At 44.8% G+C, this 26,085-nt stretch overlaps 1 protein-coding gene across 5 annotated transcripts in view; it reads right to left on the reverse strand.

Moving 5' to 3' along the window:
* Positions 1–24,659, reverse strand: part of Atg7 (autophagy related 7) — a 217,714-nt gene extending 193,055 nt beyond the window's left edge. For 2 of the 5 annotated variants that reach the window (XM_038318653.1, XM_038318648.1), the window contains exons 1-2: positions 24,607–24,644; positions 17,191–17,274 (exon numbers count right to left, since the gene is read on the reverse strand). The gene's annotated coding sequence lies outside the window, so the exon portion shown is untranslated. Of the gene's footprint in view, positions 1–17,190; positions 17,275–23,647; positions 23,724–24,606 lie in introns of those variants that run through there. The other 3 variants (XM_038318650.1, XM_038318649.1, XM_038318652.1) reach the window with 3 other exon arrangements.
* Positions 24,660–26,085: the final 1,426 nt, after the last annotated feature.

The following is a 26,085-nucleotide window of genomic DNA, read 5'->3' on the forward strand; positions in this document are numbered from 1 at the left end:
TATGGTGCTACACAGATTATTAGATATGGGTTAATCAAGATGTGAGTAAGAGGCTGGAACTAATGGGCCAGGCAGTGTTTAAATGAATGCAGTTTGTGTGTTGTTATTTCGGGGCATAAGCTAGCCAGGCAGCCGGGAGCCAGGCAGGATGAAAAACAGGCCTGCCCGCAGCTCCTTACTACATCAGAGGATTAATAGTTAGTGTTTAAACTTGGTCAGCAAATGTCACAATGAGTGTTAAAGGGTATTTTCTTAGTGACCAAGAAAATTTACATCTTTCAGCTTTGTAAATAGCCTAAGAATACAACCACAGCTTGCAGGCGACTAACCACACATTTTCGACAACTTGCTTTTTATTGGTATTTATAATGTTCCTCAGTAACAGCAAACTTAGCTCCTCGTTTCCTACAATGTGACTTACTTAACTCTGTTCCAAATCTGGATTAGGAAACAAACTGAAATCAGTACTAATTCTTTTCACTTTTTATATAAAATTTGAAAAGTTCTATAAAACAGGCTTTGTAGAATTTTTTTAAATGGAGATTTAAATATAAACAGGTGGTACAATGATTTTGGGTTATGAGAACTGAAGATACTGTCTACTTTAAAGCCTTTTGAAACCCTTTAATAGGCTATATAGCAAGGATTCTTAAACTTTTTCTGCTTACAGGCACTGCACATTTGAGAAAATTTCACACAACCAGGATGCACGGATAAAACGGCTAAGACTGGTTATCAGGGCGGCTGCAGACTCAATTGTGAGCCAAACCAACCTTTCCTCCTTAAGCTGCCTTTGTTGGGTGTTCTGTTATAGTGATGAGAACATGTATTACAGAATACTGGTCCCCCAAATGGGGTCTTCGCTGTGATAAGCCTGATCGTGTGGTTCCCGGGCCTTTGGAACTGGGATGAGGAATGAATGTGCAAGGGTTGGAACTCTGCACTGGGGAAAGCCCAAGACTGCTATAAGCAGAGCTAGTGGGTGCTTTAGTGGGAGTCTGGAAGACCAGAATGCCAAGAGATACACGCAGAGTGTATGGACGCCAAAATCATGAGTTTTCAGCAGGGGAAAGAGCTCTAGCTGGGAACTGTGTGTGACACAGGTCATTCATGTTGCATTCTGGCAAAAAATCAGCTTCATTCTGCCCATGTCCTGAGGACTTAAGTGAAGCTGGACTCAAAAGCAAAGGATTAATGACATGATAGCGCTCAGGTCATAGTATGGTCAACATTCGCTGCTCTTCTCCAGATCTTCAGTGGCCAAGGGAGAAAAGGATTTTTTCAAAATGTGATATGTGGTAGAGAGGAGAGTGTAGGTTTGCCCACCAAGAAGGTACAGAAAATCAGTTATATCACTAAGTGTATTGGCACCATTTAAGAGAAACCTGTGTTCTGTACTGAGACAACAGAAAAGAAGACCCAAGGACACATAGTCCTAAGGGCTCCAAGTTGTGAATACAAACTCACTTGAGAGGGAAGGAGTCCCCTGCTCTCATCAGGGCCCTGGGAAGCATTTCCTGAGGACATAGCACAGAGGGACTGTCGTAACTGTGGCCATGGTGGCCAGTCTACATCTTGAACTCACTGAAGAACTTGGAAGCTGGTTTTAAAAGCATGAAAAATGCAATGGTTAGGGGGTTCATGGGGGCTTACGCCAAGGTTCTAGAAGGTTATCAATGTCAAGAAAGTGTCTAATTTGCAATGGAAACACCAGGGTGATGGAGATGCCAGGACTGTGAGATGCTCAGTGTGAGAAGGTGTTCGAAAGGACAGAAGCCAGGCCAGCAGTGGAGGGCTACCTAAGACCGGATGATTGCATCGTGAGCTCCAGACACCAGACATGGAGCTGCAGGAGCTGGTCTTCAATCCTGCTGGGCTTCAGTCTTGTCTTGTCTGATTTTTCCCTGTCATGCCTCCATTCCTCCCTTATGGAATAGAAATGTTCACTTGGTGCCAGTGGATATTAGGGATATGTAACTTTAAAAATAGAACCTCACAGTTAAGACGCTGCCTTGAGTCTTAGAATAGATTTTAGACTTTGAATTTTTGAACAGAGTGTTAAGGGATGTTAAAGATTATGGGGAACCTCCTAAAATGGACAGACTTTGCATTTTGCAGGATGGTGACCATGGGTCTGTGAGGACAAGTAGAAGGTTATAGCTAAAGGTGATGTGTTTGCATCTCAGGTTGACAAGAAGTGGACTTGTAACACTGACTGTCAACAGGATCAAGAACCACTAGGAGACAAGCCCCTGAGCATAACTGGGAAGAAATTTCTAGGCTGGGCTTATTGAGATGCGAAGATCCACACTAAATATACATGGCTCCGCCCAGTGAAAAGGAAACTGAACTGAGGACCATTTCTCGTGACTGTGGATACAGTGCTGCCTCAAGCGACAGGTTCCTTAACTTCCCTGCCATGATCAACTACATCCGGGAACTATGAGCCAGAACACACCCTTCCTTTCTTCCTCCAGTTTTCCCATTTTGCACATTCTAGCACAGCAACAGTGAACATGCATAATACAAGAGATATGTAATAGATATAGAAATCAAACATTTACTGATAATAAATAATGAAGAAATTTATTTGAAAACATTTCTTGTAGTATACATATAATTTTATCACTTATGAGATTAGAACAAACTAGAATACTAATTAAGATTTATTTTAATAATGTGTATGTGTATGTGTCTATGTGGGGGAATAACACCTGAGTGCAGGTGCCCATGGAGGCTGGAAGAGGGTATTGGATCCCTTGGAATTGGAGTTACAGGTGGTTATGAGTTGTTCGGTATGGCTGCTGGGAATCTAACTCAAGTCCTCTGTAATACCAAGAAGAGTTCTTAACCCTTGAGCCATCTCTCCAGCCCCTATCTTTTTCATGATGTACCAGTCTGAATCTGTCAGGCCCAAATGAAAGCTCATCATGCCTTGCTACTTAAGGGTTGGGGCTGACTACCTTTAAACAGAATCCTGAAGAAACTTATTTACAATTCAAAATGAAAAAGTAGGCCGCCTTGATCTTCAAAGTTAGTAAAGACTCAACTTTTGACCTGTTAAGGATATTTTCAAGAATGGCTGTTTTACATGAAACAGGTTTTATTGCACCCCAACGCTAGCCCATGCCCACCATTTCATGCAAGATGTAAAATGCAGTATTTGGTATTCTCCATGAAAATCATAATGAAGACTCTGGTTTGGGAAGATAAGAATGTGCCTTGACTACGAGATGAGGTATCATTTACAGGAATTACCAAATATGTGGCATTTTAGATAGCAAGGAAGCATTCACTTCAGTTATTACTATGGCCAAAGGGCATTCAGACTGTTAGGAAAGATGTTCAGTAAACTCATGAAACTGAAGTTGTTAGTAGAGAGACGAGTCTATATATGAAATAAAATAGTTTTATTTTATGTTTGCTAGTAACTCCCAGGCCCTGTGACCATAATGATTAATTTAAATAATTTTCTATTTAAAAAAGATTCGGGGGAATGGAAAGATGGCCCAGAGTTCAGATTCTAGCACCCATGTTAATGGTTTACAACTGCCCTTAACTGCAGCTCCAGAGGGACCCAATACCCTTTTCTGGCCTCTACAGTTACCTGCACTTATGTGGTCCAGACACAGAGAGACAGTGGAAATATAAATAAGTAATAAAACATATAAAGACTTCTTTCCCATCATCCAGAGTGGTTTTGCACAATTTTTCTGCTAAAGTTTTTGAGATGCTCAATTCCCCACCTTTTTGGATTTCAGAAGGAGAAATGGGGGCTCAGACAACAGTGGCCGAACAGAATGCATCTGTGTCTGCATATCAAGACTATCAAGGGGTAAGACTGTGGTGGAGGGGGGAGGGGTCTGGGTGCCAGCAGGACCACAGGAAAGCCTGGGTGGAAGAGCAGGGCACCAAGGAGCCTGGAAAGACTAAGTACAGGGATGATGGGTAGAGGGTCAAGAAAAAGGGAGAGGATTAGTTCCCATAGGAGTGGAGGAGGACCAGACACCCCAGAGTGGAGGTCTGAGCACAAAGCTGACTGGTTACAAATACCAGAACCCAAGGAGCTGTAAAAGAGGCTGAAGAGTCCTGGATACAGCTAGCAGGCGGTACAGAGTTCCACACACCTGCAGCAACGAGGGGCTGTGAATGGCGAAGTCAGTTCAGAGGCTGGACATGCATGCAGCTCTGTCAGCAAGAGGCTGCCTGTCTACTAAGCCTGAGTCCCTAGGCTCCATCCCCATTGCAGACCAAGGGCTCTGCACGGATGAGGAACTGAGTAGGGCAGAGGAAATGAAAACAGGAAAGAGGGGGTTCTCCCTGGGGACGCTTAGGAAAAGTGACCAAACATGATCTCTTGTGAGGTTCAAGGGACAACAAGGCCAAAGTTGGAGTACAGTGATTACGTACTAGTGAGACCTGGACCCAATCCCCAGCACAGCAAAAACTAACCAGAAAAAGCAACAAGAGAAAGCCCTGTAGGCAGCGAGTATGCTGAGCCTGGGAGAGTGCAGGTGGCGCTGGAATCAGGACAGGGGTACAAACACAGGACAGACATTCCTTTTTTTACATTTTTTAAAAATTTTTTCAAGACAGGGTTTCTCTGTGTAGTCCTGGTATTCTGGAACTCACTCTGTAGACTAGGTTGGCCTCAAACTCAGAGATCCTCCTACCTCTACCTCCCTGGTGCTGGGATTAAAGGCATGTGCTCCACCACTACCCAGTCAGACAGAAGACGATGATGGGCAAGGAAACCAAGGTGAGCCCAGGAGGGTGAGCTGGAGAAATAAGAGGCACGGGCTACTGGGCTAATGGAGGACGTGGCTGCCTCAGTCAGCACGTGCATGTCTTCCTTCAAGTACTTTAAAAGCTTCAGGACTTTAACCTGAGTTGAATTTTAAAAATAAGATTTATTATTTTATGTGTTTGCTTGTGTGCCTGAATAATGCCTATGCACCATTTGTGTACAGAACCCTTGGAGGCAAGAGAAGGGGGCTAGATCCCCTGGAACTGGAGTTACAGATGGCGGTGAGGCACAATGTGGGTACTGGGAATGGAACCTGAGTTTTTTGCAAGAGGAACCAGTGCTCTTAAATACTGAGCCATCTGTCCAGCCCTCTGAGTTCACGTCTGTACAGTGTCAGACAGAGGGTCTGGGTTTCTGTCTTCTACATGCCAATGCCCAGTTTTCCTAGCACCATTTGTGGAAGAGACTGTCTTTTCTTTCAATATTTGATCTTGGTGCCTTTTTCAGGAATCAATTCTACAATGGCTACAGCTGCATGCATTCAATTCTGGGTTCCTGGTTTTTTTTTTTTTTTTTTTTTTAATCTCACTGGTCTACATAACTGTTTTTATACAATAGGTTATGCTGTTCTTGCTTCAACTCTGTACTATAGTATGAGTGCTCTGTGTGTGTGTGTGTGTGTGTGTGTGTGTGAGAGAGAGAGAGAGAGAGAGGGAGGGAGGAAGAGAGAGAGAGAGAGAGAGAGAGAGAGAGAGAGAGAGAGAGAGAGAGAGAGATGAAAGGGTCTCACTGTGTAGCCCTGGCTGGCCTAGAACTCTCTATGTAGACCATGCTGGTCTTGAACTCACAGAAACCTGCCAGCTTCTGCCTCCTGAGTGTTGGAATGAAAGGCATGCTCCATCATGTTCAGTTTCTATAGCATATTTTGAAATTAGATACTGTGGTGACTCCAGCATTGCTCTTTTTGCTCAGAATTGTTCTGATTCTATGGGGTCTTTTGTATTTCCACATAAATTTGTTTTATTTTGTGTGAGCCCAGTGCCTCAATCTCTCAGTCTCTCAATTCTCCTGCATCTGCCTTTCCAGTGCTGGGATTACAGGTAGCACTACCATACCTAGTTTCCTTCATATGTGCTTTAGGCTTTTTTGTTCTAGTTTCATGAAGAGTTTCGTTGGTATTTTATTGGGGACTATAGCTCATCTACACTGCTCCAGTGCTGTGGCCATCTGAAACTGTATCAGCTATGCTGACTCATAGACTCTAAGTCTTTCCACTGCCGAATGTCAGTTTCTGTACTGCCCTGCTTTTCATGGTGGAGGTTTTCACCTCTTCAGCTGGGTTTATTCTGGTTTTATTTTGTTTTGAGTAGTGATGTGGTTGTTTTCTTTCATTTCTGTCTCAGGGAGTTCATTACTGGCACATGGAAAAGCTAGTGATTTTTTTAACATTGATTTTGTACCCTGCTCCCTTGCTGGATTTGTTTATGGGCTTTAAGAGTCTTGGTGGAGTCATGAGGATTTTCTAACAGCAGACTCCTGCCATCTGCAATCAGGGATAATTTGACTTCTCCCTTCCTGTTTATACCTCTCTCTCTCTCTCTCTCTCTCTCTCTCTCTCTCTCTCTCTCTCTCCCTCCCTCCCTCCCTCCCTCTCCCTCCTTCCCTCCCTCCCTCCCTCTCTTTCTTTCTCTTCCTAAATATTCTAGCTAAACTTTCAAGTACTGAATGAGGCATGAGTACAGACACCTCATCCTTTCTGCCCTCTGAGGCACTGTGGCCAGTTCCTGCTCCTCAGTCTGACAGAAGTCCCAGTTTGTCCTATCCTGTATTTTCTACTCTGAGCTGCAATTACTTTCTGTCTGCTTTCTTGAGTTTTCAATCGAGAGGATATACTGAATTTTATAAATGCCATTTTCTGCATTAACTAAAATGATGATTCAGTTTTGATCCTTGGGAGCTGACATATGGGGCTACATCAAATTAAAGAGCAACCACACTATAGCGGAGCCTACAGAAGAGGAGAACTTTGCAGGTCATGCATCTGACAGAGGCTTCATTATCCAGAATATGTGACAACTTCAGTAAAAATCAACAAGTTATTCAACCATCAAATGGGCAAACAAACTGAACAGACAGTTCTCAACAGAGTATGACAGCCAATAAATATATAAAAACATGTTCAACATCTTTTGCCATTAGTAAAATCCAAATTAAAAAAATACATTGATATTCTATCTCTTGTCAGAATAGATGACAATCAAAAAACACATAGCAACAACACATGCTGGCAAGGACTTAGGGAAAAGGAACCCAATATGCGCTGTTGGTAGAAATAAAAGTAGTTCAGTCATTATGGAAAACAGTACAGGATTCCTCAAAAAACTAAAATACTAGCTAGCAAATAACTGAGCTATACTGTTCATTGGGCATACACCAAAGGGATCTAAGACCTTATATACAGGAGATATCAGATGTCCACACTTATCACAACGCTGTACACATCGATCAATCTTTGGAATCAGCCTAGTGGCTCTTCAGCAGAGGAATGGCTAAAGACAAATGGTACAGATACACAATGGAGTGTAGAGAAAAATGAAATTAGACCGTTTGCTAAAAGTCATCATGTTAAAGGAGAGAGAGAAAGACAAATTAGCACATGTTTCCCCTAAACTGCAAACTATTAAGGAAGGAAAGCTAAGAGGTGGAAGGGATGGGGAGGGGAGGGTAAGTGAGCATCATAAGGAAAAATGGTTATCAAAGCACAACATCTGCATGTATTGAGGAGGCACAATAAACCATTAATATGTATAATAAATATCCATTAATGATTACAAATCAAAAAGGGAATGGGTGTGGTGGTGTGTGCCTTTAATTCTAGCATGGGGAGGGCAGGGAAGGAGGCAGGGAAGGAGGCAGGAGAATCCTGTGAGTTCAAGGACGTTTAAGAGCAAGGACAAAGGACACCGCAGGATAATCTTCTGTACACTGATGGTAATGTCTACGACTCTCTAAAATGCAATTTAATAGAAAACTGGGAGCAGCCGTGAACTCAGAGTCACTACAGGAGAGGAGCTGTCTGTGTCCTCAAGGCTTGGGCTAGGTTACTTTGCTGCTGAATGCCCCGGGGGCAGCTGCTTTCCACAGGCTCAGTATGCTCTGCCCACTAAAAGTACACTTGGGCACCAGAGCCCAGTATGCATGGATGGAATACTCTCAACAAAGCTTGGGAAAACCGAGAAAAAACAGAAGACAGGAGGTGGGGATGAATAATCCCTCCCCTATAGAACTGACGAGTTTCACTGATCACAAAGGTCAACACTGTGCATCGGGCAAGGGCTCACCCAAGGGAATCACAATGCAGCCCAGGATGACTATAGACTTTCGATCCTCTTGTCTGAGCCTCAAGAGTGCTAGGATTACAGGTGTACACCACCATACCTGGTCTGCAAGCTTCAGGAAAAGGAGGTGCATGAGGCTGTAGAGATGGCTCAGTGGTTAAGGGCATAGACTGTTCTTCTAGAGGACTGGAGTTCCCAGCACCCACATGGCAGCTCACAACTGCCTGTAACTCCGGCTCAAGGAGATCTGAGGCCCAGAGGGCACTATACTCACATACAAACACAGATAAAAGTAAAATAATAATAATAATAGTAATAATAATAATAATAATAATAAACTTTAACAATTGAGTTGCCTGGGTCCCATGTGTTCTTATGAAGGGGACAAAGACCAAGGTTGGTGGCCAGGAGCCTGCAAGTCTGGCCAGTAGCCAGGTGATGTAGGAGGATAGCTAGCGCTACTCTGGAGATGCTGGCATGGCTGCTGTTTCCTGACCTGAGGCCTTTGTGGTATTCTTAGAAAATCTTGCTGGGAAAATCCCTTCTCATTACATCTCTCATTAACACCCACAGTTATTGGGATGCAGTGGCTCCTGGTCCCACAGGTAAGAGCTTCCATTACAGCATGGGATGCCTTTTAAAAGGTGTGTGGGCACGTGTGTGTTGGTGTATGTGGGCATAGAGATGAGAGGACAACCCTGGGGTCATCTTCAGGAACAACACCCACCTCACTGCCCTGGAGCTCAAAGGCTAGAATGACTGGAACCCCAGCACTTTGACTACAAATGCTTGCCACTGTGCCAAGCATTTATTTTTAAGTTATTTTTTTAATAAGAGGCGATAGGGTGTGCAAGCATGCCATGCCATACATGAGGAAGTCTGGGGACAATTTTGAGGAATCTGTTCTTTCCTTCCACCTTGTAGGTTCTGGGATTGAACTGAGGTCATCAGGCTTGATAGCAAGCGCCTTCACACTGCTGAGTCACCTTGCTAACCCATGCCCAGAATTTTCACATGGGTTCTAAGGAGCAAACTTGGGTCCTTATGACTGACCTTTGCTGACAAAATTATCTCCCCAGTTCCCTTTATGAAAACTCATGATGGCCAGTGGACAGTGTTTTCCCTGGACGCTCATTCTGTCAAGCACCAAGAACTACACTAAACATTGTACACACCCTTTCCACGACAACCAGGTATCAGTTACATTGTTTCCTTTAGAGACCAGTAAATGAGGCACTGAGATGTTAACTGCCAGGGCCAGAGTCATCACCTAATATAAGAGGAGGCTAGCCCAGGAGCAGACAGCAGTACAAAGCAACCTCATCGGAATCCTCCAAGGAATTAGCTGTCCACAACTTCCTCCTGAAGTCAGGCTCAACTGATTTTCCCAATGCTCTCTGATGACCTGCTGAGGGCACCGAGACGGAATTCTACTGGGGCCAGAGGATTCCAGAGATAAAAAAAGGAAACCATTCTATACTTTAGGCACTGGGAAGGTCAGCAGGTTGACTACTTAGAATGCAAGAGAACATTTGCAATGTCAGTTATACCCAAATAAAGCTGTTGAGAGGGTTCTAGAAAAAAATAAAAATAAAAAAATTTGAAGGCAATAACCATTATGCTGAAAGCATTAAAAGGCACAGGCTTCAATCACTCTCTGGTTCATTTGGCTTTTGAGAAATTCTGAGCAAACTACAAGACCCTGTTTTCTTTAGGGGTGTGGCTGGGCTTCACTGTGTGGCAGGAGAATGTGGCCACGACAGTAACACAGGAGGACGAATTTGCTGTTAGCATTAGGACAAGCCAGACCTCTGAGGAACCTAACACCATGTAACACGGTCATGGATGGGGTAGGCTTTGCCTGTGCCAGGAGTTACCTAGCATGGTCATCAGCACCATCCAGCTGACTACACCAGCACCTCGTCATCCTGCGTTCCCACTGATGGGAGGGAAAAGAGAAGACTGTGTCAGATGGAAGAATTCTGTACCCTTTGTAAAGGCTGGAGACTATCTGTGACGACTGTGCTTGGTTGTCAACGTGACTGACTGAAGCTGGAATTAACTACACCTAATCAGCTGGGAACATCTGTGACGGATTTTCTTAATTAATCATTGAAATGGGTGATCTACCTTTAATCCAGGTCTTTGAAATCCACCTATAATCTTTAATCTGGGCCACACCTTCCGCTGGAGGACTAAGTAAAGAATGTGGAAGAAGGAAGCTTTTGCTCATTGCCTGTTTTCCCTTGCTCTCACTGGCAGGTCCATTCCTTCACTGGCATTACAGTCTATTTTTTGGGATTCCAGAGTACACTGCAGACCAGCTGAGACATCCAGTCTCCTGAACTAGCTGGACCAGAGCCTAGAAGTCACTCTAATAAATCTCATATAATGATATATTCATTCTATCAGTTCTGTTTCTCTCTAGAACCCTGACTAATACACTAAAAAGATGTTGCAAAATCCTAAGAAAGAGAGAAAGAAAGAAAGAAAGAAAGAAAGAAAGAAAGAAGAAAGAAAAAACAAAAATCCAAAACCAGATTAATTTTTTTCTTTTTGGTTTTGGAGATGGGTGTTAAGTTGGGAGAATAGCCCCCAGCCCCCAGGCCTGAGATTTGTATTGGTCTGGACTATAAATCCCAGCATGCCACAGGGTATTTAAACTAGCTCCCAAAGGAGAAAGAGGTTGTCTCTTTTCCTGCCTCCTGGTGGGTCGCGTTTGGAGCCTCCCAGTTCTCTTGGGGGCCACCCGAGAGCACAGGAATCCCATTAAACCTGGATATTTCTTAATTTGGCTTGTTGTGATTTGGCTTGATTGGAATTTTTGTGTTGGCAAGAGCTCACGTTAGGAAAAATTCCTAGCAATGGGGTCATACTATGTAGCCTTGGCTGTCCTGGAACTCAATCTATAGACCAGGCTGGCCTCAGACTCAGAGAACCACCTGCCTCTGCCCCACAAGTGCTGGGATCAGGGCATGCATCACCACCACCACCTGGTACAAAAACAGATTTTAAAGACTGTTGATTTTAAAGACTGAAAATTGCTTAAAACTGAATCTTTAGGATTTTTTAAAATATTTATTTATATGCATGTGAGTCTGTGTGTTTTTATTATGAGTATACAGGTGTCCAGGGAGGCCAGAAGAGAGAGCAGCCCTGGAACTGAAGTTACAGACAGTTGTGAGCCACCATGTGGGTGTTAAGTACCAAACCCAGGTCCTTTGCAAGAGCAGTCAGAGCTTGTAACCCCTGAACCATCTCTCCAGCCCTAAAAACTGAATCTTTTATCTGCCATGTTTTAATTTTTTAATGTTAGGAGAATAAATCTAAAAAATACTTTTTTAGTATTAAGAAGAGAAGGTTGTCTTATCCACCTCTTCTCAGCTGAGCAGTGTCTGGAGTACAGAAGATGCTTGACAAATGTTGACATGAAATATGTGCTCTTGTTTTCACTCAAGGTCCATGCACAGATGACACTGTAAGACATCACTCAAGGTCCATGCACAGAAGACACTGTAAGACACCACTCAAGGTCCATGTGCAGAAGACACACTGTAAGACATCACTCAAGGTTCACGCAGAGAAGACACACTGTAAGACATCACTCAAGGTCCATGCGCAGATGACACTCTAAGACATCACTCAAGGTCCATGCAGAGAAGACACACTGTAAGACATCACTCAAGGCCAGAGCTCAGAAGATACACTCTAAGACAATTTCCAAAAGCAACCTAAAATGACTAATGTTGCCTGAGCAGTACAGACAGGAAATGGGCTGCTCATGCCTCCCACTAGTGGAAGCATCCGAGTATCACTTTGAGGATCATTTGTCAAGTGATGTTGCTCAGAGGATGCTGTACCAGCCACACAGGGGGCCCGAAAGCTGTTCCTGAAAGCAGCTAGGAAGTAAATATTCTAGAAAATGCAAACCACAAATAGTTTCTGTCATATATTATTCTCCCTTGCTACAATCCTTTAAAAATGTCAAAACCAGGGGTTGGAGACAGGGCTCAGTGGTGGGAACACTTACTGAGTTGGGACCTCCAGATTCCACCTAAAAACCTGAGTATGGTCACACACAGCTGTAAGCCCAGCTCTAGGTGGCAGACAGGTAGACGCTAGAATCCCAAGGCAGGCCAGTCAGCAAACCATAAGCTCCATGTTAAATGGGGATCCCATGGCAAGGAGAAAAGAGCGGGAGAGCAGGAACCCGTGTCCGCTTCTGGCCTCCGCAACCACATACACACACCACACAACTAGAAAAAAAGTTGAAAAATCTTGTTTATTTTGTTTTTATGCATCAGAAAGACTGAAATTTCAGCCAGAATAGAGCTATACAAACAAACAAAAACAAACAGAAAAAACAAAAACAAAACGTCGAGGGCTACAGCTGAAGGCCAAGGTAGGAATCAAAGGCTGCTGGGGACCATTTTCGACAAGTATACCACTTACCAGGGTGAGGCATGAGGATTAAAAAATGTTAAGTAGGAAGAACAGAGATAAGAAAGAACAGAGATAAGACAGAGGATAGTAAGAGGAGAATAACTCAGCGAATACTGAATGCTGAAATCACACACTTTTACACCCCAATACGAAAAGGGAAAGAAGACAGAAGACCTACTTTAACATGATACAAAGGACACCCACAACAGTTACTTATTTTAATACTTTTGAGACATCAAGTCATTAGCATTTTTTTGTTTAGGCAGTGAACCCACCCCAGATCTGAAGGCAGCTACTCTCAAGGTCAAACCTCCTATTTCAAAGAAGGAGCAGAAGTGTGCCTGAATTTCCCGACCTTTGGTCAGGGAGGAGAGGATCTACCTGTATGGGCCATCTCAATGTTCAAAACACAAAGCAGCCACAATCTAGGTCTAGGTCAGGGTGGACAACCACACTTACTGCCAACAACTTTGAACAAGCTGAAACTGTCTGACCTTCAGACAAGGTGGAAGGAAATACTTATTTTGGGGCCTCCACAGAAGGCCACAGTCAGTTGGTCCAGGATGTGACCTTGTAATACTGGGCTTACAGAGCAGAGAGCATGACAGGGTTCAGTACATAGCAAAGGCTGGCTGTGATCTTTCTATGAAGACCAAGCAGTCCTCTGAACTCACAACCCCCACCTTAATCTTCTGAGTACTGGGAGTACAGGCATGTGTCACCAAGCCCAGCTCCCTGTAAATGTATCTTTATGATCAGATAAATACAGTTTATGAAGAACACTCACCCAGTTCTCAGCACTAGAGGAAGCACATTTAAAAGTTATTGGGACTTGGTACCACCTTAGAAAGACTGAATCTACAGGGTTCCAGGTCCTCAGAAGCACGACACCATACCTCACTGCCACACGTCCACATCTTGGGGATTTCCTTCACACTTTCTCCTGGTCCCCGCCACTGTCTGCCTCCCTGAAGCTCAAACTTGATGTTCAAGAAAGGCAAGCTGCCTACTGCTCCCTAATGACTGCTTTCAGCAGCTGCATCGAAGCTCTCCCAGACAGAGGCCTGTTCCTTCTACTCCCCAACACTTAGCTACTGAGACAAGCAAGCATAGGGAATAGTTTAGCAAACTGGGACGCCACCTAGTATAAGCTATACACACCTGCTTCTTCTAACTAGGCACCCAAGAGCCTGAGACATTTACCTGCCTATACTATGCACACATACACAAACCTCTCTGAACAATATACCTGACAATCTGGTAGCAACCTAGGACCCCCACTTATATTGGCCTACTCACACACACTACTCCTCTCCCAACAATTGACTGGGTTTCTCCTTCCCTTGACAATGGTCAAATTCAGACAGATTTCAGTTAATCCCACTCCAGGTATAAAGACCCAGTTTTAGTACAATAAGGCAAAACTGCAACCTCAGGTGAATTTTTAGGGACAACCTCCTATGCAGACTGGAAGTGCACATAACTATCTTATACCTATGCAGACTGGAAGTACACATAACTAAAATCAGATACAGGGAAGTGACATGTGCAGCAGAAAAAGTGTTATATGATCTAATCTATCAATACAGGGAACCATCCAAAATCTGAAGCCCCTTAGCAATGGCCCATCCTTTAGAGCCCATACAGAGAACCCAGCCAGTAACTTGGGGCCCTTGAGTATCTTCCTTCATGTGGCTTGCTGTTCTCTTGCAGAATACTCTAACCTGTCTATCACTTTAATTTGAATAGTGTCTTCTTGCCATCTCTATGGGGTTTATTTTATTCTTGAATAAGAGACCAAAAACCTGGAAATGCCCATCCCAGAGTGTCACAGGTGACACTGACTGCCTAGCATCCTGAAGTCAGCTTGGGGCTTCCCTGTGCTTGAAAACCTTCCCAACATTCCTCACACTGTCTGCCCTCTTCTGCTTCTGGCTCAGCAGCGACAGGCCGGCACTGCTGTCTCCGAGCTAGCTCTCTGCATTTGGTGCCGTGTCCACCTCTTTGCTTGCCCATCCACCTCCATCCCCTCAATTGTAAATTCCCACAGTACAGATTACGGTTCATGCTGGCCCCCAACCCTCACAGGTAGTCCTTTGTAAAATGGCTCTCAGTGTCAGTGGATAAACACTTGCCACCAAACCTGACAACCTTAGCGGAATCCCTAAGACCACATGGTCAGAGGGGAGAACCAACTCCTGCAATTGTTCTCTAACCTCCACGAGTGCCATGACGTGCACATGCACACACACACACGCACAGATAAATAATGTAAAAACAGATGTCACTGGGATGAATCCTAGATTCCCTTCTGGGAATCTCCCTCAAGAGATACAAGAGTCAGAGCCTCTATGTCTGGGAAGACAGACTATGGTCCTGGAAGCTTATTAAAATGGACAGTGTGGCAAGCCTAAGGAACACCTGGGAACCTACAGACTGACACAAAGGTCTATGACCTACTATCCTTCCTTGAAGACTAGGACCTCAGAGTTCAGAAGGAGGTGCTCCTTACTACACACAAGCAGAAAAGAGGAAGTCCTTCTGAAAGTGTTCCTGTACAGGGACGTGCAGGGTCTCCCTTTAGTCTCAGCACAGCTCTCTACAAAATACCAGTGGATGAGAAGGAAGACACCACCTTGTGCTGGGGTTTGGCCCAGTGGTATGGTCTGCACTTGGTACACTCAGAGCTCACACACACACACTCACACACACACACACACACACACACACAAAGCTGTTGATGATGTCAAAGTTAAGGCCAGGAGACAGGCATTTTGTGCTGTCAGATCAAATGCATGAGAACATTGCTACCCTAGGTATAAACAGCAAATAAACCCAAACTGAAAAACATTCTGCAGAATGGATAACCAGGACTCGGTGACAACTGTCCAAGATGTGAGCGTCAGAATTCTGACTGAAGCTCTGCTGCAAACTGAGGGAGTCAGAAGACACACTGGGCACGGTGGAAACCATGGCTCAGCTCGGATAAAACCAGAACAGAAAGCTGAGTGTACTGAGACGCTAGTTCTGTTCTGTTTGGGACACTGAACGACACACACACACACACACACACACACACAGAGAGAGAGAGAGAGAGAGAGAGAGAGAGAGAGAGAGAGAGAGAGAGAGAGAGAGAGAGAGATAAGTCTACCAACAACTTTAGATGCCCACATGGGTTGGCAGATGCTGACTTCCTTCTAATACAGGAGCCTGCTTTAAGTAAGCTTTGTCCTCCGTGAACTAGCACTTTTACCATGCTATTCTGGCCTTTTGTTACCAAGCACACGGAAGAAGGAGGTACCTGGGCTTTGGTGGTCAGGAAAAGCAGATGTGTTGGCTGGGGTGTGGTGAGGATGCCCAGCAGCTGTCTCTCAGCATGGGCCTAATTGGATCACACACACAAATTGCAGGCCAGTGTAGGATTGTTAGAAATGAAAGAGACACACTGGTAGAAAATTATCAGTCAGAGAAAACCAAAAAGCTCTCTTCAGGGAAAGTGGACCTGGAGAGGGGAGCAGAAAAGCACACCAGCCCACCCATCCCCCAGATGGCCTTACTGTCATCTTTATGTGTCTCCGGCTTTTTGTTTGCTTGCTTTGAGAGAGCAGAAAGTGTTTATTAATGGTTCAAAGAGAAAACACCAGATGCAGAGTTGGCAGGATGCACACTGGGAAATTGAGTCTGAAGCTCTGGGAAGCCAGCCTCCAAGTTCACTAGATTTCCAAGTTCACCTAGACTTCCCCTTTTGTAATGCATGGACAGTTTTCGCAACCAAAGATGCCAGGATGAAGGAAGATGGGCTCCAGGGCTTGGCGTCCAGGATTTACTCAGAGGCGTAGCTGTAATCCATTTTCCACTCCCTCTTTGTACTAGCCATAGTGATCCACAAACATGGATCCCCCAACTCTGCCTAAGATGTGCCCACTTGGGGTTTCCTCCCTCAGAGGAGCTCATCAACCACAGCACAGGCTGTTTGGGAATGGAGCAGCTAGTTCCTGCTGAGAACCTTCACAGAAAAGGAGGAAAGAAAGGAGTTCCCAATGCCCAGAGCTCCAGCAGGGAGATAGGGAAGTGGAGACAGGAGGATTCCCAGACGCTCCCCCACCAGCTAGCATGGTGCACACAGTGAAAAACCGACAGAGATCCTGCCTGTCTCAAACTAGGTGGAAGGTGAGGGCTGACATCCTCTACACTGTTAGCTTCTCCACAGCGGCAGCCTGCCTCTGCCACCAAAGCAGTATGCCATCACTTGTTCCCAGGTACCTTTCCACCATCTGCTACGTGACACGGAACCCTTAAAAGTGCCCACCAGGTACAGCTCGTTCTCCTGCCTCTTGCTCCTCTCTTGACTCTCTTGCTTCTCTTCTTCATCTTGTCTCTTCTCTCTCTCACACACACACACACACAGAGAAATTCCTTTTTAAAGTTTCAGGCTGGCACAAACCCTGTGAACTACAATGGTGTACTGCATGCAAGATATGCTAGGGCAGTGTTGGCACAAAACTTGTGGGAATAACCAACCAATAAGTGATTTGATTTAGGCCCACTATATGAGATGGAACCCATACCTGACACTGTGTGAGTAACCAAGAACCAGAGACTAGAGAGCCTGGGGACCCCGGGTAAAACCAAATAATCCTAAAAAAAGAAAAACAAACATACCATAGTGATAAAATAACTCGTAATGATATCCTGCTGTGCTCATAGATCACTGCCTTGCTCAGCCATCATCAGGGAAACTTCCTCCTGCAGCAGATGGGAACAAATACAGAGACCCACAGCCAGACATACACAGCGTGAGAGACCTTGGAACACACAACCCTAAATACCTCCCTTCAGAGCTTAGAGAACCCCATGCAAAAGTGTAAGAGCCAGAGAGGATAGAAGACACCAAGAAAACAAAGCCCTCTGGGGTCATTTCAAAGAAAATGGCCCTCAAAGGGAGTGGCACCATTAGGAGGTGTGGCCCTGTAGGAGTAGGTACGGTCTTGTTGGAGAAAGTGTGTCACTGCAGAGGTAGACTTTGAGGTCTCATGTATGCAAGCCACACCCAGTGAGACAGTTCACTTCTTGTTACCTACATGACCTCTCCAGCACCATGTCTGCCTGCCTATATGCTGACACGATGATGATGGGCTGAACCTCTGAACTGTAAGCAATCCAAATAAATATTTTCCTTTATAAGAATTGTTGTGGTTGCTAGGCATGGTGGGCACGCCTTTAATCCAAACACTTGGGAGGCAGAGGCAGGCAGATCTCTGAGTTTGAGGCCAGACTCGTCTACAAAGTGAGTTCCAGAACAGTCAAGACTGTTACACACAGAAACCTTGAACTGAAACCCCCGCCACACAAAAAGAGTTGCTTTGGTCATGGTATCCCTTCACAGCAATTGAAACCCTAACCAACACAAACTCTAAATCAACATGAGCAAAGTTCATTCGAACTCACAGAGACTGAAGCAGCATACCCAGGGTCTGCACGGGTCTGCACCAGGTCCTTAGCATATATTATAGTTTTTGGCTTAGTGTGGCTTAGTGTTTTTATGGGATTCTTGAGTGTGTGAACCGGTGGATCTTGATTCTTGTGCCTTCTCTTGGGCTCTTTTTCTTTTGTTGGTTCCAACTTCCATGTTACAATGTTTATCTTACTATATTTTATTTTATTATATAATTTTTAAATGAATGAATACACGAAAATGTAGTCACTAGGGTAAAGGCTAACAATGTCACTGACACCTTGTGGAAGAGGGAAAGTCAGTCTTCCCCAATCAGTGGCCCTAGGTCTACCAGCCATTCCAGGCAGGCTCATAGTCAGGAATAGTTGACTTCACAGTAGTTTTCTGTGTGCTTCACTTGGCTACAGTTTGGTGGGTTTGTTTGTTTATTTGTTTGTTTCTATTTGGATGTTGTTTCATTTTGTGTTTTTAGTTTGGGGAGCTTTGTTTTGGTATTTTTTTTAAAGAACTTAAAGTTGGATGAGTAGGGATAGGAAGAGGGTCTGGAAGGACTTGGGGAGAAAATATGATCAAAATATATTCAAATTTAAAAAATGTTTTAAATGATAAAAAATGTATAATTTAAAGAAGTTCCAGGGCTGGTGATGTAGCTCAGTAGTTGGGCACCTGCTCAACCTGTTTGAGGCACTTGGTTCAGACTACAGCACCAGGGGAGAAAAATTTTCTTAAGAGGATCTGAAATCCAGTGGCAAGAACACAGTGCAGTCTGGTACATTGTAGGATGAATGAGAGGGAGCAGGATACAGTTTCACAAGCCAAAGACTAGAGTTCAAATCCCACCTCTGCCACTTCCCATCTAAGTCTTTCAACTAGTGAGACTTTTCTACGTAAGATGCGACTGACTGCAGTATTATTCAATCAGAAAATGCACATAGTAGCTGTGTGAGAGGCACACAAAACAGACAGCAAAGGGGCTGGGCACCTAATTCAGTCATAGAGCCCTTGCTTAACAAGTACAGTCCCCAACATGGGAGTGATGAGCTAACACCATCAAAATGTGTTAAAGATGTACAGGTTTCCTATTTTCCAGCAAACATTTACCCACTCTCTTGCCCCCACCCACCATGCATGTAATGTTTCAGGGTTTGGTAGCAGATAGCATTGACGCTAACTGTGTTACACAATGCATGCTGGAAGCAGCAGCACAACTGTGACAAAGGTCTGCACAGGTGTGGAGGAGGAAGGAGGGGGGATGTCTAAACTGCAAATACTAGGTTAGATTGTTTCTCAGGAATACCCTTCAGCCAGGGCTTTACAAACCAGAAGAGTACTCTCAACAGGGACCTAGGGAAGGCTGAGAGGAATGATTTTTTTCTGTTGAGTCTCACACTACAAAATATTGAACTTGGCTAGTTCCTTCTTAATTAAAAGAAAAAAGAAAAGTGATATCCTGTGGTTACAAAGCAAAGCAAAGCACAGCAAAATAAAACAGCCCAACATAATACTTCTAAATGTTGAGAAATGGAGGCAGATGGCAGCGGCCACACCAACAAGTACTGGATCAGAAAGATACACTGGGGCAGAGGGGGTGGCTCAGTGGGTAACAGCACTTAGTGAGCAAGCATGAAGACCCTAGTTCAAATCCCCACCTCTCATGTAAAGAACCAGGAAGAGCCATGTGTGCCTGTAACCTGAATGCCGTGGAGGCACTGGAGCTTGCTGGCCACCAACCTAGGTCCAGGTTCAGTGAGAGCCCCTACTGCAAATGAATACGGTAAAGAGTGGCAGGACACCCAATGTCTGCCTCTGGACTTCGTGCATGTACACACACACACACACACACACACACACACACACACACACACTACAGTATGCCAAAGGAAGAAAGGTAGGCAGGGGACTTCAGCACACATCTCTGCAATCCCAGTCCTGGGGACAGTGAAGTAAAAGGATGTTGAGTTTCAGGCCAGCCTACACTAGAGTAAGACCCCATCTCAAAATCAAAAAAGAAAGAGAGGAAGCGTTTTGCTTCCACATCAATTCCAAAATCTGATCCAATGGCTTCTGCACAGCAAGGAACATTGCTGTCCTACACACCCAGTCAGTTATTTTTCTCTCCCTTTATATCTCAGCCCTGCCATTCTTTCTACAAAAGGCCTTCTGCTTGAGTCCAGGTTTTGACACTACACCTTCCAAAAGCAGTCTGTACCTCACGTTCACCACAGTCAGCTGTATTATTATTGTTGTTGTTGTTGTTATTTTAGATAGAGTCTCACTATGTAGCTCAGGCTGGCTTCAAATTCCTCCCACCTTGGCCTTGTGAGTGCCCAGGTTCCAGGGAAGGGCCAGTGTACCACCATGTCCATTATTTTACACATTATGATTATCTGTCTTTCCTGGAAGGAAAGGCCAAACAGAGCTGTGCTGGTTTCCATGTTCCAATCACTGCTTTCTCAGCACATGCCTCAGTCCCCAGCCACTCGCACGTACACAACCCAGGCTTGCTGATGACCAGATCTAGGAATGAATGGGCAGCCGGGTATGTTCAGGCAAACAGGAATGAGCCTGGACACCATGAGGAGAGGTGCAAGGATGGAGCAGCTGGAAACCTAATCACCAGAGTAGACAACACCATAGCCTAAAGTGCCTGACAGGGAAAGACCTGCATTCCAGCAGAGCTCTGCATTCTAGGAAGGGATCATGCAGTAGCAAGGGCAGACTGCTAAGCTGGCCCAAGCGGGGGAGGCAGGGCAGGAATCTAGGTAAGGCAAGGAGGCACAGAAAAAGGCAGGGAGGAGGACAGCAGACACCATTTAGGAAATTTGATCGTTGCCAGGCCTGGGAGAGGAGATCCTATGAGGGAAGTAATCCAAGAAGACTCTGACATTCTTCCTGGAAGACGAGAAGATGGCTACATAGTAAAGAACGCAGAAAGAATGACAGGATTGAAAGCAGGACGGTTCCATGACACAGAGCAGGGGTCACGGGTCGGTTAGCATGAAATTGTGGGTGAGGTCGTAGAATTGTGAGTATAGCCCTGGAGAAAACTGGTATTCAGAGCAAAAGAGGGAAAAGAGCCCAAGGATGTAATCAAGAGGGAAACGCCCAGGCTGGGAAACACAGGGCAACACCAGCAAGACACACATGTCAACCAGTTCGGAGATGAAGCGGGAGAGCTGCGCATTTTGGACAGTTGCTTGGAGACAGCAGTGTGGTGGATGCTGGGCGCTGGCAGCAATGCAAGTAGTGAGGATGGGAGGAGGCAGGACGCTCCACATTGCTCTCACCAACACTGGCTGGAAAGGCGGACGACAGTTAATAGAGAAAAGAGAAAAACTGAGGCTACCGAGGTAAGAATCGTTAGTAGAACAGCAAAGAAAAGAACAGACTATGAAAGCAGGTTCCAGGGAAAGAAGATGGGATTTCACAGGCGGACTTATCAGCCTCTTAGGGTGTGAGTTCTCCAAGCCGTTCCTGAGCGTCCCTTCCTCGTGTGTCATCCCTCCCTCCCTTTCAAACAGAGCAGCACTACGTAGCCAGACATGGCCTGAGTCTACTCAGTATTTTACAAACTAGCCTCAGCCACAAGGTCCCTGCCGACACATTATCTTTCCCTAAATTAGAATACAAAGTGATGGCCAAAGAAGAGTGGCTAAGGAGCTGCAGGATTGCCTCCTCCAGCCTTAATAGAGGACGAGGAGGAGCTGCCCAGTCTCACTGTAGAAGAGTGGCTGAGAAGCTACTGAACTGGACCACCCCATCCAGCCCTAAAAGAAGAGGAGGTACCTAGGCTCACTGTAACTTGATATACCATGGCTGCTGGATATCCATGGGAGGCCTGCCCTTTTCTGAAGAGAAACAGGAGAGAAGTGGGTGGGGGTTTGGTTTTTGTTTTTGTTTTTCTCTTTTTACATTTTTGGGGACAGCCACTGAGCTCCCAAATGAATACAGAGTGTTATTCTTACTTATAAATGCTTGGCCTAAGCTTGGCTTGTTTCTAGTCAGTTTTTCTTATCTTTCTTTCTTTTTCTTCTTCTTCTTCTTTTTTTTTTTTTTTTTTTTTTGAGACAGGGTTTCTCTGTTTAGCTTTGGAGCCCGTCCAGGAACTAGCTCTTAAAGACCAGGCTAGCCTTGAACTCATGGAGATCTGCCTACCTCTTCCTCTGCTGGGATTAAAGGCGTGTGTCACCACAGCCTGGCTAGCCAGCTTTTCTTAAATTATCCTGTTTACCTTTTGCCTCTGGGCTTTTACCTTTCTCTATTTTTTTCTTTCTTTTTTTTTCTTTTTTGGTTTTTTGAGACAAGGTTTCTCTGTAGCTTTGGAGCCTATCCTGGAATTAGCTCTTCTAAAGGAGGGAGAAGACTGAGGCCGACAGACACCAAGGTTAACCTGAGAGAAGGCAGCATAAATGGAGACCATAAGCAAAGAGCTCTGCTGTCATTGCCACACTGCACATGCGCAGCTGTCCTTGTCACCCGATCACCACCACAGAATCCACACGGGTGTCCCCAGTTGCTGATTCAGTGACTTAGAGATGTCAACACATGTCTTCCTTGCTTAATATTCGTCAGTGCCCTGCTTCCCACTCTAGCACTTTCAAAATAAAAGCCCATGGCCCACCACACGCAGCACCTTGAACTCTTGCTCCTTCTCTGCCTTAGCTTCCCAAGTGCGAGATTAAGGTATACACTCCCACCTCATTAAAGTGTACAATTTACTGACAATCACCACCACCATCACCACTAAGTGGGACCATGGGATCCTGTTTCATCTTTAGGACTTAAAAGTAAAGCCTGGTGTATAATGGGCATTCAAATCCGCCATTCATTAAGTGTACTCGTGCATATTTGTTAAGCATGAATAGTATACCAGACGCACAGAAAGGTATGTTGGGATGTACTAATAAGTGATATGAAAATTCCTGCATATTAGTAGAACTCACTATGGGTAAATGAATGCATTTAGCTACCAAGGGACGATGAAGGCAATCTAGCAGTTTTCAAAGATAATGTGGCTCAACAAAGAGCATGTGCGACTCCAAGAACCGACCCAGCAATGAGCTCTGACTGCTGGCTACAGTCCTCGGCTCCTCACATGACTTTCTGAGTAAGAACTGGGGGAGGCAAGCTGGAAGCAACAGGAAGTCATGAGATTTCACAAACTGAGGCCAGCGGGTTGAGGTCCTATGATAAAAAATATACAGCTTCAAGGGAAAGGAGAAGCCTGAGATAGAGCTCTCAAGTCTACAGACACAGACGAGTCTGTTTACCAGTTATACAAATAATCATAATAAAAAGCCAAAAGCCAAAACAACAACAAAACCCACCAAATTAGTGCACTGGAGAGGGAAAGGGCATTTGTGACCAGGCTTTAAGAATAAGGTGATTGGAATGGGAGGGTAGCTACAAGTTGATATAGTACTGTCCAGCATGCAAGAAGCCCAAGGTACAGTCTTCCAGCACCAGATAAACCAGGTATAGTGGTACAGGCCTGTAATCCCAGCACCCAAGGAGACAGAAGCAGAAGTACAAAAAACTCAAAGGCCAACCTACTACACTGAATGCTCAATACCAACATGGGCTACACGACATTCAGTTAAAAAAAATTGTACAGAAAAGATATCTCGACTTAGTGGTTACGAGTGTGTACAGCTCTTGCAGGACCTGGGTCTGGTTTCCAGCATCCATATGAGACACAGCTTCCTGTAGCTCCAGTTCTGTCAGGATCTGACGTATTCTGTCTCTGGAGGCTTCTATTGATACCTACATTCATGCGAGCACACACGATAAACGCACTTTAATTAGAAATATTCTTCAAAGCCGGGCGGTGGTGGTGCACGCCTTTAATCCCAGCACTTGGGAGGCAGAGGCAGGCGGATCTCTGGGTTCGAGGCCAGCCTGGTCTACAAGAGCTAGATCCAGGACAGGCTCTAGAAACTACAGGGAAACCCTGTCTCGAAAAACCAAAAAAAAAAGAAAGAAATATTCTTCAAGAATTAAAATAACATTATACACAGAAGCACAGGTGGAATGCGGTCTCAATTTGGAATGTCCTGGTAATTGAACCCAGAGGAAACGCTCTGGCACTGAACTACAAACACCCCAGACCCCTTTCCCAGTTCGCGAAAAGGTCTGTGTCAGATTGCCAGGCTGGTCCTAAAAGCAATTCTCTTGCCTCAGCCTCCCTGAGGCTGGGGTCACCTCTCTAGGCGACCGTACTGGGCTCTGAAACTTTCTGACATGTGCCTCATCAGGCTGACTCCTGTTAAGTATTAGTTTGTAACCTCGGGACCCTTGCAGGGAATGCAAAACCTTTCTTGGAGAAGCCTTGAAGAAAGAACTGTGTTCTCCTTATAACACAACTAACAAGATCAAGTCCCTTCACAGACCGGAGGCACAAGCTCACTCTTGGGCCCGTCCACACACATCGCAAAGGCAGGACTTGACAGAAAGAGCGACCCGAGGAGTCTCCCGACACCGGGATCGGAACACTTCCTGCCGTGGAAGGAGGGGATCGAGTATAGACAGGTGAAGGATATTCCAGAACAGCCCAAAACATGCCTTAGCTTTCCTAACTGAACCTCGCCAGCCCCGCGCCTGCTCCGCAACCACGACTTACTTACCGCGGCTCAACTTCCGGCAACCACAGCTCCGGCCGCGGCGCGCAGCACAATGACGTCATAACCCAGCCCACACAAACGCGGAAACGTGGGGCGCATGCGCACATGGGTAATAACAAAGGTCCCAAGCATCGCATTAATGGAGGAATAACGCCTGAAAGCTAAAATCTGTACGCTTTGGGCTTTTAAGGAAGATTACAATTTTCTGCTAGTGACTCCAGAAAACGACAAAATGACTGTCATTATTATCAAATTCCCAGGGGACTTCTAGAGTGCATTTGTAGAAACAGATTTGTTTTTATATTTTGCTTGTAATTTTATTTTATTTTAAAGAAAAGATCAAACAACAAAGCCATTATTGTCTTGGACTTGCGTGCGCGCGCGTGCGCGCGCACACACACACACACACACACACACACACACACACACACACACACACACACACCAGTCTAATCTCGAACTAACAAAGAACAACCTGCCTCTGCTTCACCCCCACCCCCACGCTGGTATTGGGATTAAAAACTCGAGCAACCGCAACTCACAAAAGGATCTGATTTGCATACGGGAAGTCTGACTCTGGAAACCAAAGAGTATCGAAAACACCCATCAACCCTCTGTGGTCAGCAACTGCAGTGACTATAAAATCACTTTTTAAGAAGCTACTATGTCTTTTATCTCACTATTTGGGAGGCAGGGGTAGCTGGAGCTCTGAGTTCCAGATCGCCCTGTGATACAAAGCAATTTCCAGCATAGCCAGGGCTACAAAAAGAAATTCTCTCTAGAAAAACAGTTTTGTTTTTGACAAAACACAAAAACAAACAAAAAGGCATAATACAGGAAAACTATGGGAGAAAATTTTTGGCAAGATAATAAACGTGAAGAAATGCTCTACCCTGTATATACTCAAGTACTTCCTTAGAGACAGGAGTGCACTTGGTAGTGTTGGTTCTATAAACCATGATGATAATCAGAGTTCAAGGCAAGCATCACCATGCCCCACCTCCATTGTTAAGATCACAGACTAGGGACACTTTTCCTGGCTCACGGTGCCTTTGGAGTGCCTCTAGGAACTGATCATAGGAAGAAGGATTATTTATTGAGTCCTTAATTCAGACTTTCCTATTTTCAAATGGAAAAATTACAAAAAGAAAAGAATTTTATGTGACTTCTATAAAGGGAAAAACTTCTATAAACAAGAATAAAGAAATGCAAAGTGGTTCCTGGAAAGAAAAGATCCTTGGAGCCAGGTTGAAAGTGAAAACTCAGACTCTGATATATTAGGAACTACAGCTTTAGGAAGGAGAATCGAGGCAAGACAACAGGCACAGGTACTCACTGGAATGGCAGACCATACTGAGCAAATGTCTGAGGACAGAAGATGACTATAAATGCCAGACACTCAACAATTTCTGCACTCAAGTTATAATCCTATCACAAATATGGCAGAGAACAAGATGACAGGTGTGTGTTCCTGTGTGTGAT

Source organism: Arvicola amphibius, chromosome 2 (assembly GCF_903992535.2).
Source record: "Arvicola amphibius chromosome 2, mArvAmp1.2, whole genome shotgun sequence".
In the NCBI taxonomy this organism is placed as follows: domain Eukaryota; kingdom Metazoa; phylum Chordata; class Mammalia; order Rodentia; family Cricetidae; genus Arvicola; species Arvicola amphibius.